A 15524-nucleotide genomic window follows, 5' to 3' on the forward strand; every position below is an offset into this window, starting at 1 on the left:
CAAGGAGTTTGCATGTTCTCCCTGTGCTTGTGTGGCTTTCCTCCGGGGACTCCGGTTTCCTCCTACACTCCAAAGACATGCTGGAAGGTTAATTGGCTCCTTTCTAAATCAGCCCTGTATGTATGCATGTGAGAAAAGGACCTTAGATTGTAAACTACTCAAGGGCAGGTACTAATGCGAATGTAAAGCACTGCATAATTGTCTGGGTTATAAAAATACCTGTAATAAATCAATAAAAATTAAAGTTTTGAATGCTGTCTCTGTCCCGCTAGGTAGATTCCCCCTTATTATTTGTAGTGGTGAACATTGTCACTGGGACAGAAACTAACAGGCAATTCAAAATTTTAATTGTCATGCTTGGCTGAGGAGCCAATGGGGCAAAGCTACCATTTGTGGGATTATGACTAAATGCTTCTAAGCCAGACTCCCCCCTAAAGGCAATGATACAGCAATGCCACAGAGCCCTGATTGGCCTGGAACAGTGGGCCAGAGCACAGACAGAAGCGGGGCGCCTCTCTACCGGAGTGCATTGCATGCATTCAGTGCTAATACATTCGTAGAGCACTTGATTCTGGGTCAGATTTTTATGCGCAGCAAAGCAGCTACCTCGCTGTGATCTATTGAAAGTCACCCCTTGAGCCAAGCTTTAAAAAGACTGTAAAAAAATATAAATTTTTTTACAGTCGTCACTAGAACAAGGGGCGATGGGGAATCTTGCAATGGAGACCCCACCCACTTTGTAGAGCTTTTCATTGCCCTTCTGTTGTGTCTCTGGGGCACAGAAAAACTCCCCTCCGGGACATAGGCAGGAAAAAGTTTGGTCTGTACATTTACTTGAAGATGGTTACATTTAATTGAAAGGTGCCACCAAATAGCATATTTAGAGATAGTAAGATGTACCTCACACATCCTAGAGACCTTCCTGATATATGTGGGGCTGCCGGGACCTGTGCTCACTTTGATAGCCGATATCAGAAGCTTTGTCAATGCTGATCAGCGGGTAGCAGTGATTAACCATCAACGTATCTCAACATGTAAATAAAAATGAATACATTGTAATTGGCTGCAGCTGCCAGGACACAGAAGTTGCTGAAGCAAATTTGAAAGTTTAACAAAAACCAATGTAATACAAGTTTTTCCTATTAAACCCTTGATAAACCACTTGTTACACCTTGCCAGCCCTGATTAACTCCTTCCTCTCTCTTTATTTTGCAGACACCTTTCACTTTGAACTGGTGAACATCAGCACACCAGATACCAACTTAGAAGGTACTCTTTGATCTATTGTGTTACACTTATTTCTACTTTCTCCATGACCTGCACTGTAGAGCAAGCACTAGGAAATACACTGCCTGTCCAGACCTTGACCCCATTGAGAATCTTTGGGATGTGCTGGAGAAGACTTTACACAGTGGTCCGACTCTCCCATCATCACTACAAGCAGATGCGGCTTTGTAATTAGGCAAATTAGGCGGTCGCCTCAAGGTGCCCATACACCTGCCAATTATCGTATGAGAATCGCGGGAAATCCCGCGATCGTACGATAATTGGCAGGTGTATGGAAGGAGTGCGATCGTTTCTACTGTACGGTTGCGCGTCTTTTGTCTTGCTAGCATGCTTGAAAACCAGCCGAAAATCGTACGATTTTCGGCGGGTTTGTGGCCTGCTCGTAAGACAAATGCCTCACGGGCCTGTGTGCGCAAGCGCACACTGCCCACTCAGCATTGCAGACATCGGAAGCCCTCCCCTCAGCGGGTCGGGCTTGCGATGATCGCAAGTACGATCTGCCTGTCCAAGATAGGCAGATCGTACGTTTTTTAAATTACCGACGAAAGTCTTGCGATGGTTGTAAGGTGTATGGCCAGCTTAAGGCCTCGCGCTCACAAGGCCTAATTTTCCTAACACATTACAGGGGACCTTAGCGCTGCTGTGCGCAGACAGCATTAGGATCCCTGTCACATCCAAGAGTGCATCGCAGCCGCCAAACATCTCATCTCATCATGTGATGTTCGGCGGCTGCGATGCATGCTTGGATGTGACAGGGATTCTCATACTGCCTGCGCACAGCAGCATTAAGGAAACCTATCACCTCCGAAGGATGCTGTAGGGGGCGGAGAAATGTTAGCGCCGTCCCCCCAGACAACTCTTCCCCGCTGCAGACAGAGATTTGTCCTTACAGGCTGTAATGGGCTGCAGCGATCTGTGTCAGCGGGAACAGGCAGCCGATTATAGAGTGTAAGGAGAAACAGTCTGACAGTCTGTTAGCTTCTGTCCCCCGTGCCGTTTCCCCCCCCTCCCGCTGCGCTTCTGCTGTCAGCCCGTGATTGTCCCCATTGCAGCAGCTGACCACAATAGCCAGCCTTTTATTGGCTCTTTTAAATTGCAGCAGCCAATAAGAGGCTGGCTATTGCACCCGCCCACTGCATGCTGTCAATCAGCACAGGAGGACCTGACAGTACTAACAAGGTAGTGTGGCCGAGTGGTCTAAGGTGCTGGATTTAGGCTCCAGTCTCTCTGGAGGCATGGGTTTGAATCCCACCGCTGCCAAGTGTTTTTATCTCTATGGGTTGAACTCAATGGACTTTTTTCAACCTGACTAACTATGTAACGATGATGGAGAACTTTCTCCTTCAGGTCCCGCCTCTGCTGATTGACAGCAGGCAGTGGGTGGGTGCAATAGCCAGCCTGCTATTGGCTATTGCAATTTGAAATATCCAATAGCAGGCTGGTTATTGCTCCCAGCAAAAAAGAAAAAAAAAATTTTTAAAAATAAAGTTAAACTAAAATACAAAAATACAAAAAGTTTTAAAAATAAAGTTAAATTACTAAAATGAAAAATAAAAATAAAAAAGTTAAATAAACTAAAATGAAAAATACAACAAATAAAAAAAGTTTTTAAAAAATACAAAAAGATTTCAAAAAAGTTTAACAAGTTAAATAAAAAGTAAAAACGCAAAAACATTTTTAAAAATAAAGTTAAACAACACTTAAAAATACAAAAAAATTAAAAAAAAACAAAGTTAAATAAATAAAAAATAAGTAAAAAAGCAAAAACAATTTAAAAAAAGGTAAACTAAAATGAAAAATACAAAAAAAATAAAAACTGTTTAAAAAAATAAAGTTAAATAAACTAAAATTAAAATACAAAAACATTTTAAAAATTAAATAATTTAAAAATGCACAAAAAAAAGTAAAGTTAAACTAAAATAAAAAATACAATAAAATAATTAAAGTTTCCATTAAAGTTGTGAGTGGGGCCTCATGTTTAAGTTTCGCCTAAGGCCTCGCAAAGTCTAGAGCTGCCTCTGAATACAAGATGTTGTGACATTGCACAAGCTTATCGAAATGATGACACGGGGAATGCTGCAATCAAAGCTAAAGGCAATCCAATGAAATATTAGAGAGTGTGACTTTTTTGCTCTCTCTCTCTCTCTCTCTCTCTCTCTCTCTCTCTCTCTCTCTACCTATTGTACTGTATCCTTTTTTCAAACAAGTATTCATATCTTTTTTTAGGATTGTGCGATGAACTGGATATTGATCCTGAATTAATTAAATATTTCTATCTAATAAAAGAGAATGACGATGAGCACTATTGTGCTAACAACTGCAGCTCAAAGAATAATTATACATTAGACTGCCAACATGGACAGTGCTCATTAACAAACAAGGGCCATCGGTGCTAGTAAGTATCATCCATAACTTCTTATTCATGATTATCACCCTAACCATGTACAGTATATTACCCAGAGATTTATCTACCGTATAGATTCATAGACACACTATACATGGGGGGGGTTATCAAACCCAAAGCAGGCAGAATCTAGAGCAGTTACCCATAGTAACCAATCAGCTACTTTGTTCAGTTAAGCTTTGAAAATGAAAGAGAGAAGCTGATTGGTTACTATGCATGGCTGCTCCAGATCCTGTCTGATCCAGTTTTGATGGCCCTCATGATGCCTAGTAGTGATGAGCCTGGGTTTGGTGCTATCCTAGTCACCCAAGCCCACTCAGAACTCTGACTACCTCCCAACTCAATCAGTTCTGGGGAGGCGCATTATGCGACAAAGGGACAGGAAACGCCCCCACCACTACTGCCGTCACTGATTGGGTTGGGAGGAGGCGGTTGTGGTCAGAGTTTTCAGTGGGCTTGGGTGAACTCAGGCCCCATGGAGAATGGCAGACCTGCAGGCTGCATACAAGTGATCAGGATCAAGGTTGTAGTCAGACCGGGAGCCAGCGCTGGAATAGGCATAGAGGACTCAACATTCACACCGGATATCGCGGAGAGCCGCATGAGTCTCCACCCTCAGTCCCGATACTCTGGCGCAGGCAATCCGCGTCATCCACAGCCATGGCGACCTGATCGCCATACCAATAGGTATGATATACCATTTATATTATGTTGCTTTACTTTTTATCCTTTCAATGTATTTTTAAACATGGCGGATTTCCCGCCACTCTGGTGTCACAAATGGGTGTTTCATAGATAATTGTTAAACTTCATGGGGTATATATGTGGTCTCTAAACGTTATTATACTGTCACGTCTTTCTGCCCTGAGGAAGAGACCCTGTGTGGTCTCGAAACGTTGGCTCTTGTTTTTTGTGACGTCTATGTCCAATAAATGGCCATGTTTAATTATTTTGCTGAGTGCTGGTGATTTTTGTTTCCACATTGTATTTGCACAGTGCCATCCGTGACTATCACTGCAAGCACCATCTTCTGTACAGGCCCGGACTGCTGCAAGGTGTGCGCAGGACTCCCTTACCTATCCACTATTATTTTTAGGGAGTCATCTTCTGGTCTATAGCCATCCTATGTGAATATAATGTAGCCAATAAGAGGATGCTTTGGTCCTCAGCTTCATTTATTGGTCATATAATAAAGTCACAAATACATGTGCATGCAGAACCAAAGGTTTTAGTACATGTGTGACAAAAAAAAAAATGAAATAGCCAAGTGTTCCAACTTGAATATCTTTTGCAGGCTTTAGGGGTGTCCTGCTGACCGTATTAGTGGCCCCATCCGCTACTCTAAGCTTTTTTGGATTTTAATTGGAGGACAAGTATAGTTAGGAAGGTTGAAAAAAAAGATACATTGATTCAGTTCAACCAAAAATAAATTTTAATAAAATGATCCAGAGGAAGGCAAAACAACCCCCAGTATTAAACAGTCTAATTTGCTCCAATAGGGAAACAAACTTCTTCCAGATCCTCAAAGGCAATTGGGTACTCCATGGCTCAACAATTTACAGTGTTACTTCTTATACACTGCCTGGCCACCTGGATTTAGCTAAGCAAATAGATAAGAGCTATAGGGGTTGTTTCAGTTCCTCAGATCTAGGTGAAGCAACGTTATGTCCACAAAAAATTAGGTCAGCTGTCTCCCTGGAATATACTGAATGACCAGGTTTTTCCATCAATGGATATTTTTCTTCCCTGATGGCACCTTGGGCATATTCCAAGATGACAATGCCAGGATTCATCGGGCTCAGATTGTGAAAGAGTGGCTCAGGGAGCATGAGACATCATTGTCACACATGGATTGGCCACCTCAGAGTCCAGACCTTAACCCCATTGATAATCTTTGGGATGTGCTGGAGAAGACTTGACGCAGTAATCCAACTCTCCCATCATCACTACAAGATCCAGGTGAAAAATGAATGCAACTCTGGATGGAAATAAATGTTGACATTGCATAAGCTTATCGAAATGATGCCACGGGGAATCAAAGCTAAAGGCCATCCAACTAAATATTATAGTGTGTGACTTTATTTGGCCAGGCAGTGTACTTGTGACATCCTGTCAGAAGTTGGGCTCAGGCAGCACAGTCCTTGATGACCAATCTGACACTCCTGTGCACCAGTCGCACCACTGGCCACAAGGCATTTTATAAGATGCCACGGCGAATGCGTGCCATAATCAAAACTAAAGGCAGTCCAATGAAATGTTAGAGTGACTATTATTTTGGCCAGGCAGTGTAAACATCAATAGCCAGTAATATTTTATACATTTAGAGATAGATCCAATCCTTTTGTAGGCAATCCATTGAATTGGCAACAACCAGTTCCTGTAGAATACGACTTAAGTTAATATGTTCATCTCTAAGAAGGCATACTGTCATCTCCCATTAAAATCAGTAAAACCATTGATCTGTCTATAGCTGGGACAGGCAACCTTAGCACTCTGGCTACGGTGATGCTGCAAACCACATCATCCCTCTGCCTCTGGGAGTCATACATGTGGCTGTCAGAGTCTTGCAATGTCTCATAAGACTTGTAATTCCATAACAGCTGGTGTGCCGAGGTTGCCTACCCCTGGTCTACAGCAATGTCCTTTGCTTGTCCATTTCCATGTCCATTTTTCCCGGCTCTTCTCTTCAGCATTCACGCTCTGCACACTCACCATTGCAAACTAATTTTTCTACCAAAGAGATCTGAACTCATTCTCTGCCCACCCTGCCACCTTCTATCTTCTCAGCTGTCAAACATCGTACCAGTACTGGTACACTGGGGATCGATGCGACACGGTTATCAGTAAACCCGGGGTCATCGCTGGAGTCACTATTGGCCTGTTTGTCCTGCTTGTTATATTTTCGATTCTGGTGTGCTGCTATTATAGACGTCGATATCGCTCAGATAAAGTCAAGTAAGTCACTAATTCTTCCTGGGGAAAAAAAGAAAAGATCAAAAACTGTGAAAATGACAGAAAATAAAACTAATTTACCTTAGCACTTTAATGTAATATGTATTTCCTCCTCCTGACACCAGATTGCTGGAGCCAGAACTGCAATGGTATGAGGAAGACTCGGAGCACAATACCTATGAAAGAAATATCTATAATCCAGATACAGACAAGCCCGGGGAAGGTGAGGCATCATAAAAACCAATTGTGGTCAGCTTCATACTCCTATTACAGCTTTTAAGGCCTGAGTATCACCCCTTCTATTAAATGTACCCTCCTAATTGCCCAATTTGTGTTATTTGTATTTCCTTTTATCTTATTGTATTGTTCTTATTGTATCCCAGCTGAGGAGATTGACCATCTATGTTTATCTTAGTGAAGACTGTCACCTAATGTCATGAGAAGCCCAAAAGTTTGAGTTGTCACCAGAACTGAGGTGAAGTCTTCCAAGGGGGACACTTGTTGTGGTGACAACTGACTAAGAGAGGATTTCCTTCAATTTTTAGAGAATTTGGCTCTGCATTGGGGGGATTTGGGTTTATGTGGATGGCATCAGTTTAACATCAGTTTGAGATGCTTTTGAGATCATTCAGAATTTTGTAACAGATCCATTTGACCTGCAGTTGACCACATTCAGACCAGCTTCACGTTTTGCATTCTCCTAGACTTGTATGGAAATTCAAAACCAGTTTTTAGCACACAAAAGCCCATCAAAACTTGCTTCCTGACTTGTCTGCGGGACAGGAAGTAAAGGTAAATCTCTCCAATAGGACATATACCAATCAGCGATAACATTATGACTACCTGCCTAATATTGAGTAGGTCCCCCTTTTACCAACAAAACCTGTTGCAGCATGGACTCCACAAGACTTCTGAAGGTATGCTGTGTTATCTGGCACCAAACCATCAGTGGCATATTATTTTGGCCCTGTAAGTTGCAAAGTGATGCCAGCTTCACTTCCCACATGCATCCGTGAGCTTTGGCCGCCCATGACCCTTCACCAGTTTTCCTTCCTTGGACCACTTTTGGTCAGTCCTGACCACTGCAGACCAGGAACATCCCACAACAGCTGCAGTTTTGGAGTTGCTCTGACCCAGTCTTCCAGACATCACAATTTGGTCCTTGTCAAACTCCCTCAAATCCTTACACTTGCCCACTTTCTCTGCTTCCAACACATCAACTTCAGGGAAAAAATGTTCACTTGCTGCCTAATATATCCCCCCCAATTCCAGGTACCATTGTAATATATCCCCCCACTTCCAGGTGCCATTGTAATATACCCCCCCACTTCCAGGTGACATTGTAATATACCCCCCACTTCCAGGTGACATTTTAATATATCCCCCCACTTCCAGGTACCATTGTAATATATCCCCCCCCTTCCCAGTGCCATTGTAATATCATTCCCCACTTCCAGGTGCCATTGTAATATACCTCCCACTTCCAGGTGCCATTGTAATATATCCCCCCACTTCCAGGTGTCATTGTAATATATCCCCCCACTTCCAGTTGCCATTGCAATATATCCCCCCACTTCCAGGTAACCATTTTAATATATCCGCCCACTTCCAGGTGCCATTGTAATATATCCACCCCCACTTCCAGGTGCCATTGTAATATATCCCTCCCAAACTTCCAGGTGTCATTGTAATATATCCCATCCACTTCCACGTGTAATTGTAACCAGATAATCAATGCTCTACACGTCACCTCTCAGTGGTCAGAATGTTATGGCTGATTGGTGTAGTTTTCACAGACAGGTGTTATAACCCTTCCCTCATATTAGTTATGCTCTATATAACAAGTATTGCCCATCCATGCCATAGAACTCAGGAGAACATATTACATATAGCACACAGATAAAAAAGATGGTATCATTCTCTGAATGTCTTTCCAGGAATAATAACTATTATTGATGATTTATGTATATATATTGTGTGTCTGTTTAGGGTCTGAGAACTCTGGATCAACCAAGTTCAAACCAAAACTGGAAGTTATAGACCCAGATATTAAGGTAGGTGCAGAGAACATGATACAATCTTGGCTTTCGTACAAAAAATAGTATGGTTAGAGATTAATGTATATATTTTTTAATGCAATGCAAGGCATAGCTAGGATATGCAGAAACATATAAAATACTTAGCAAAGGCAATAGAGAATGGAAAGGCGGAAGGCTTTCAAATCACTGCTAAGAGAGGGAGAAGGGGAGCTGAGCTTCTGAGTCACTGCTGGGAGAGAGAGCAGTGTGAGCTGAGCTGCTGAGTCACGGCTGGGAGAGGGAAGTTTATTTTATGGAGATGAGGAGAGGGTAATGTGTTATACAGTCCAACAAGGTACTTGACAGAGCAAACAACACTTCTTGGGATTTCAGTGAAGTAGAAACAAAGTACTGTAATCAGCTTCCCAGATAGCATGCAAGTGAGCTGCAAGTTTGAGAATGACTTGCTAAACTATTGCAGACTTGCCAAGCTTCACAATTTTGTTGCACAATTACAGCAAGTCTGCATTGCAAGTGTCCAGATCAACGTGCTTTGCAAAAGTGCTGTACACTTGCAGAGCTCTTGCTAAGACCTGCAGGACTCTTGCTGTAGACTTGCCAAGCACATTTGCTACAAATTCAAAAAGTGTCAACTAGAACTTGTGCTGCGAGTGTTCTGCAAGTCTATAACTTGCCCGGGAATGCGTGCAGCAAGTTAAAAAGAATTACAATGTATCCCTGCCACAAGTTTGTGGCAAGTTATCCTTGCTATCTGGGTTAGTACAGGACGCTAGAAGCTCACTGGATTTCTGGGAGATCAATTTTTCTGTATTTACAGTGCTGAGGGATAAAACAGGGAAATGCGCACATGTTGCAGAGATATACTAAATATGTTTTTTTTATTTTGCCCAGATATACACTCTTATTATTATTATTATTAATGCTGCTTCTACAAATGTTAATAGTAACAAAGTATCTATTTTTTATCAGGTAATAACTCCTAGACCCAAACTGATTAATTATGAATTCCAGGAGTAAGTCACCAACCTGCAAAAGCCGCCACCCAGGACAAGGAGATCTTACTCTCTGGCTATTGAAAATTGAAAATCAGAAACAGCCAATGACAAAGAGACTAATCAAAGTTTATTGACTTTCATAAAAAATAAAATAGAACAAATCAGAAAAAAAGAATCAGATATTTATCAGTATTTAACTTGTATTTCCAACATAAAAATTATAACACAGTAAAAAAAAACAATTCTGACAAATGAAGAGACGACCCGTGTGGTGTCTGTAGTATTTGATTGGCCCCATGACATTGTTATGTATATTAAAAGGTAACATTTCTGTGTATGCAAAAACATGTATTGTTTGGACTATGACAATCTGATGTATGACTTTTGTTATTTAAATACTATCTTTGTGATAAAGAAAAACTGCCTGAAAATATATATTTAAATATGCACAGAACACAAAATGCACTCAAACATTGTTCAGACATATTATTTTATATTTTTCTGACTGAGTCAGATCCAAAATGTATTATTCATAGTGAAGTGTCTCTGCAGCTTTTTATTTTTTTATTAAAAAAAGTAACAAAATATTTGCCGTGTGAGAAAAAAATTCCTTCATGGGTCCCCGGAGTGTATTAGATTGCAAAGGACTACATTTTACACACGTGGTTTTGCCAATTATAAGACCGATAAGAGTTCCCCCTTCACATTAGAGTAGACTTGTGTGCCGTCAAAAAATTTGTTTCGTTTCGTAATATCCATTATTTCGTATTTCGTAATTCGTATCCGAAACTCAATTCGGATTCATACGAAATACGGATTTTCGTTAACGGATTCCGTATCCGAATTTCGTATTTCGGACTTAAAAAAAAAAATACCATCAACTCCAATATAAATGTACTTTGCTTTTTAACTTCAATATATAATGAATGTTCGTAACGGAATGAAAATACGTCAACGGAATTTCGTATTTCCTGCCTGTGTATTGTAATGCAACTCTCAGCAGCAGCGGATCCGTATTTCGGACTAAAAAAAAAATCTTGTCATGTTGTTCAACCTCATTTACAGGGGTAATATTAGTTCCTGTTTCAAAGAAATTCGGATCCGAAATTCGTTAACGGAATTTCGGATTTCGGATATAAATTCGGAAACGGCAATTCGGATTTCGTATGCTTCCGAATCTACGAATTTCAGGAAAATTCGTACGAATTTCGATTTGTAATGAAACGAATCGCACATGTCTACATTAGAGTCCTACCATCACAAAATTTCAAGGCACCCCTGACTAAGTCAGAAGGCACCTGGTGTGCACACGGTACCCTGGTTAAGAAAGGCCGCCATACACGTACCAAATGTATTCGGTTACAGCTCTACAGCTAATTTTTCAACAGTTAACTGTTTTTAACTATTGACAAACTAAACAAAGATACAAATCATGAAAAAAAGTATATCAGCTCAGCTCGTATTGTCTGTCCCAGACTAATGCACAGAATATTGGAATGAAATCAGGAGGCTGGTATTTGGTCACTTGGTGCCTTAGAAGTACAGAAATCATTCGGTTAATCTTGGAATTATATATTGTGACAGATTAAAAAAAAGAATACATGTGTTTAATCAGATAAGAATCAGAGAAGAATCAGACTATTTTAGATTGTTAGACACTAATTTGTAATCCACAAAGTACAATCCTAAAAATGTGATGATCTGTGATGCTGGTACAAGCTGATATTCAATAAAAAAAATTTAAATAATTAAAATAATAATTTTGCATTATAATGACTTAGCTTGTTATGAATATAACACATACACATTGCCATGCTTAGGGCCTGTGTGGAGGGGCTTTGGGCTTGTGTCAACGGGCAAATGCAGATGGTTTAGGGTGCAACCCAAGTTTGATGCATTTTTTTAGATCACTCAGAGTTCAATGTGCATTTGACCCGCAGTTAACCTTCTTTTGACCTGCTTCTAAGCTGCATCAACCTGCTTTTGCATTCCCATTGACTGTTATGGGGAGATAAACTTTTCGCAGATAAACAAAAGACATAAGCTACATTGACACATACACTTAGGCTCTATATTTGCATTTGACCTGCAGTTGATCTTTATTTGTCCTGCATTTGACCTGCTTCAAGCTGCTTTTGCATTCCCATTGACTATTATGGGGTGCAAAACTTTTCGGACATGAACAAAAGATCTACACAGTAGAAGAGAAGCAGGGGACTAGCCCTTCCAATGTGCCACAAGGACAGTGCAGCCTACTTTTTGCCAAGCCAGTACAGTGTGATCTACAACTCTCATCTGCCTTCATCCTGCAGGGGACACCACAACCTACTTTTTTTAATTAACAATTTTTATTGAAGTTTTATACAGAGATACTAGACATCTACATTGACAGCGATATTGGTTGACAGTTCTCAGGAGGATAAAAGGATCCACAGATGGTGGGCAAACAGTGTTGATACATACATATGATTTCTAGCTTACCGCTTCACACACCAACAATACTAGATTGCTCTAGTACACAGTGTATGATATTATATTGTTTGTAGCAGTTCACCATCTATGTAACTCTATAGCTGTCGGGAAACCTGTCAGTCTTAACATTTCTTAACATTACGAGAGGAAGGAAGAGAAAGAAAGGAGGTAGAGTATATATATATATATAAGAGGAAAAGATGGTAAAAGACAGTCTTCCAGGGCAGCAACTTTAATGAAAGGTAAAAAAAACAGGACTTCTTCTAGGGAACATCAGTCTAGATCATCCCAATTTTGATTAGCCTTTGTCCCAGCTGCAAATTTTTGACATTTAGCTATACACAACCAGTTTACTCTTCCTGAGAGATCCAAGCCCTGGGCCCCATAGCAGCTGCCTGGACTATGCATGCATCAGGGCTCTTGAGAGGAGTACTGAGACATTCCCATTTTCATTACATAGCTTATGTTAGTCACAGTGATATCTATGCAATGCAGGTATTCTATCAAAGTTTGTGACTAGGCTGGAATGTGTGACCGGTCACGTAATCACACATTTTAACGTAATCCCACCCGGTGCAATGTGTGACCATTCATTAGGTCAACATTTCCAACACTTTGTCAGCTGTTCCAGGGCAGATAGGCATCGCAGATCACATGTGCAGGAGCACCGATCTGCCCTGGAACAGCTGATCGGTCCTGAAATGTCACTTCTCTCTGACTTTGTAAGTGCGACCTCACATTCCACAGCACTTACAAAGTCAGATAGAAGTGACATTTCAGGACCGATCAGCTGTTCCAGGGACGATCAGTTATCCTGCACATACGATCTGCGATGACGATCTGTCCAAGAACAGCTGACAAAGTGGTGGAATGTTTGACCTCAGCAGCGGTCACACATTGCACTGCCGAAAAACTGGGCTGGATAATGTTAAAATGTGTGACTATGTGACTGGTCACACATTCTAACATAGTCACAAACTTTGATAGAACACAGGCAGCTCATGGCTGGTGGGAGGGGCCTGTAGTGGACTGTCTCTTGGGAGGAGTTATGCAAATATCAAAATGTTTTGATGGGTGGATGTCAGCCTGGAGGCATGTAATGAAAATGGGAGAGGAGAAAACAGACAAGGTAAAATATAAGTACAATAAACCTTGGCCTTAAAGGAGAATTATGAGGCGAGTGATTTTCACTCAGCCTCATAATCTAAGCCGACCTGTGACAATTAAACTGTCAAAGGTCAGCTCAGTAGATCGGGAAGTGAGCGAACACATACCGTCGCTCGCTCACTTCTCGATCTATCCCTGCAGAGAGCCGTGACTGTCACTCACGGCTCCCTGCAGGGATTCCTCCCCCCCTTGTCCGATCCTCCAGCACTATTAAGCTATTTCAAATGCTGATAAAATCACTTACAATGGACACTGCTTCTTGATGTTTAAACGTTTTAGTATCCTGTGGAATCAGCTGGTCCCCTGAGCACTGGTCCTGACTTCCTGTTTTAGGGTGACTCCTTTCTCAAGCACAGCTCTATGGAGCCCCCCCTGTGTGTGCTAGTAAGCTGTGTGTGTCTACACAAACACACAGGAACAGCAAGGCAAGCCAATCCGCTTCTCCCTGCTCCATCTTCCTCCCTTTTCCATGCAAGTAGATGGATGGCTGCTCTGTCCCTTAAGATCGTGTACTGGACAAGAAGTTCAGGGAAACTGAGAGAGTTGGTGCTGCTCAGAAACATGACTGCAATGCTTGGGCCAAAATGTTTTTAATAACTTTGCTGGGTGATGTATATTAGTTTGATCTGGATTCGTTATGAGAAAAAAAAAGTCTAATAGAGTTAAATACTACTTTGTTATATTGCACCTTACCAGTCCTCACATGTGCTCAGGGCCATATTTACTCTCCCTGCTGCCCCAAGACCAGGTTCCTCAATGCGACCCCCGCCCCCCATGGATAATGGCAGACCTACAGGCTGCATACAAAACAAGCGGCGGCTTACCTGCTGTACATTTAGCTCGGCTTGCCCCCAAAGCAGGACTAAATGTAGAAAACAACTACCCGCCCGGCGCTTAGAACTGCATGTCCCAGGCATCGGGGGATAGGAATTCCACACCCCTGCTTCCCCTCTACTCCCTGCTGCCCCGGGGCCAGGCCTTGGCTGGCCTTGTGGGAAATCCGGACCTGCATGTGCTGGCTGCATTCGGTTTCAGATTACTGTAATACATTTTACAAGTCAACAAGTTAGCAGATCATTTTGTGGGGCAATCTTACTTGCATTTACAGCTTATGAAATATAACTTGTTTTGACATTACACAGAAATTCCTGTGCGTACAACACGTCTTTATAGACACATAAACTCTTCTCTGTAACAAATTTACATTGCTCACAAAATTCGGCTCCTCAGGGTACAGGATCTGTCTGGTATCGGACGTGTTTTGTCGCACTTCGTAGATAGCTGTCTTCCTGTCACAACATCGGTTTAACAATAGCAAGTAGTAAACTATATTTTGCTTTAATGAGCTGAATATAAAGATATGTGTGCTTTTTAATCATTCTTCTCATGGTAGTATAATTTTCTAAGCCACTGCAAGGGTTAGACTGTAATATGTAGTCTAACCCTTGCAGTGGCTTAAAGGTCAACGTTGCTATTTTACATTTGCAGAGCTCTGTTACCAAACATTATCCTATCAATGTACAAGGTAAGTATCTCCATTATGGGGGGGTCTGTTTATTTAAAATCGGCATAATTTAATTGTCCAGCAAAACTGCATGTGTGCATTAAAGTTATTAAAAAGCCGGAAGGTCCCTCTCCTCTTTAGTCCAGAGGACGCGGAGCCCATGTTTGCCAAAAAGAATGTAAAATTTTGATTAGTCTGATCACATAACAGTTTTCCACTTTGCGACAGACCATTTTAAATGAGCTTTGGCCCAGAGAAGGCAACAAAATTTTGGGATCATGTTCAGATATGGCTTCTTCTTTGCATGACAGAACTTTAACTTGCATTTTTGGATGGCATGGCACAGTGTTCACAGACAGTGCTTTTTGGAAGTATTCCTGGAGCCCATGCAGTGATGTCCATCACAGAATCATGACTGTTTTTAATGCAGTGCCTTCTGAGGGCCCAAAGATCACGGCATCCAATTTTAGATTTTGGCCTTGTCCCTTGCGCACAGAGATTTCTCCAGATTCTCTGAATCTGATATTATGTACTGTAGATGATGATATATTTAAAGTCTTTGTAATTTTACATTGAGGGACATTATTCTGAAATTGTTCTGCATTTTTTAGATGAAGTTTTTCACAGATTGGTATACCTCGGCCCATCATTACTTCTGAGACACTCTGGGGTTGATTTACTAACTTCACAAACACGCCACAAAC

At 41.4% G+C, this 15524-nt stretch overlaps 1 non-coding gene across 1 annotated transcript; it reads left to right on the forward strand.

The window, feature by feature from the left end:
* Nucleotides 1-2465: 2465 nt before the first annotated feature.
* Nucleotides 2466-2547, forward strand: TRNAL-UAG. Its single transcript has one exon. It is a non-coding gene; the product is annotated as a tRNA-Leu (tRNA).
* Nucleotides 2548-15524: the final 12977 nt, after the last annotated feature.

This window comes from Nanorana parkeri, unplaced genomic scaffold (genome assembly GCF_000935625.1).
Source record: "Nanorana parkeri isolate BGI_ZX_2015 unplaced genomic scaffold, ASM93562v1 scaffold2533, whole genome shotgun sequence".
NCBI lineage: Eukaryota > Metazoa > Chordata > Amphibia > Anura > Dicroglossidae > Nanorana > Nanorana parkeri.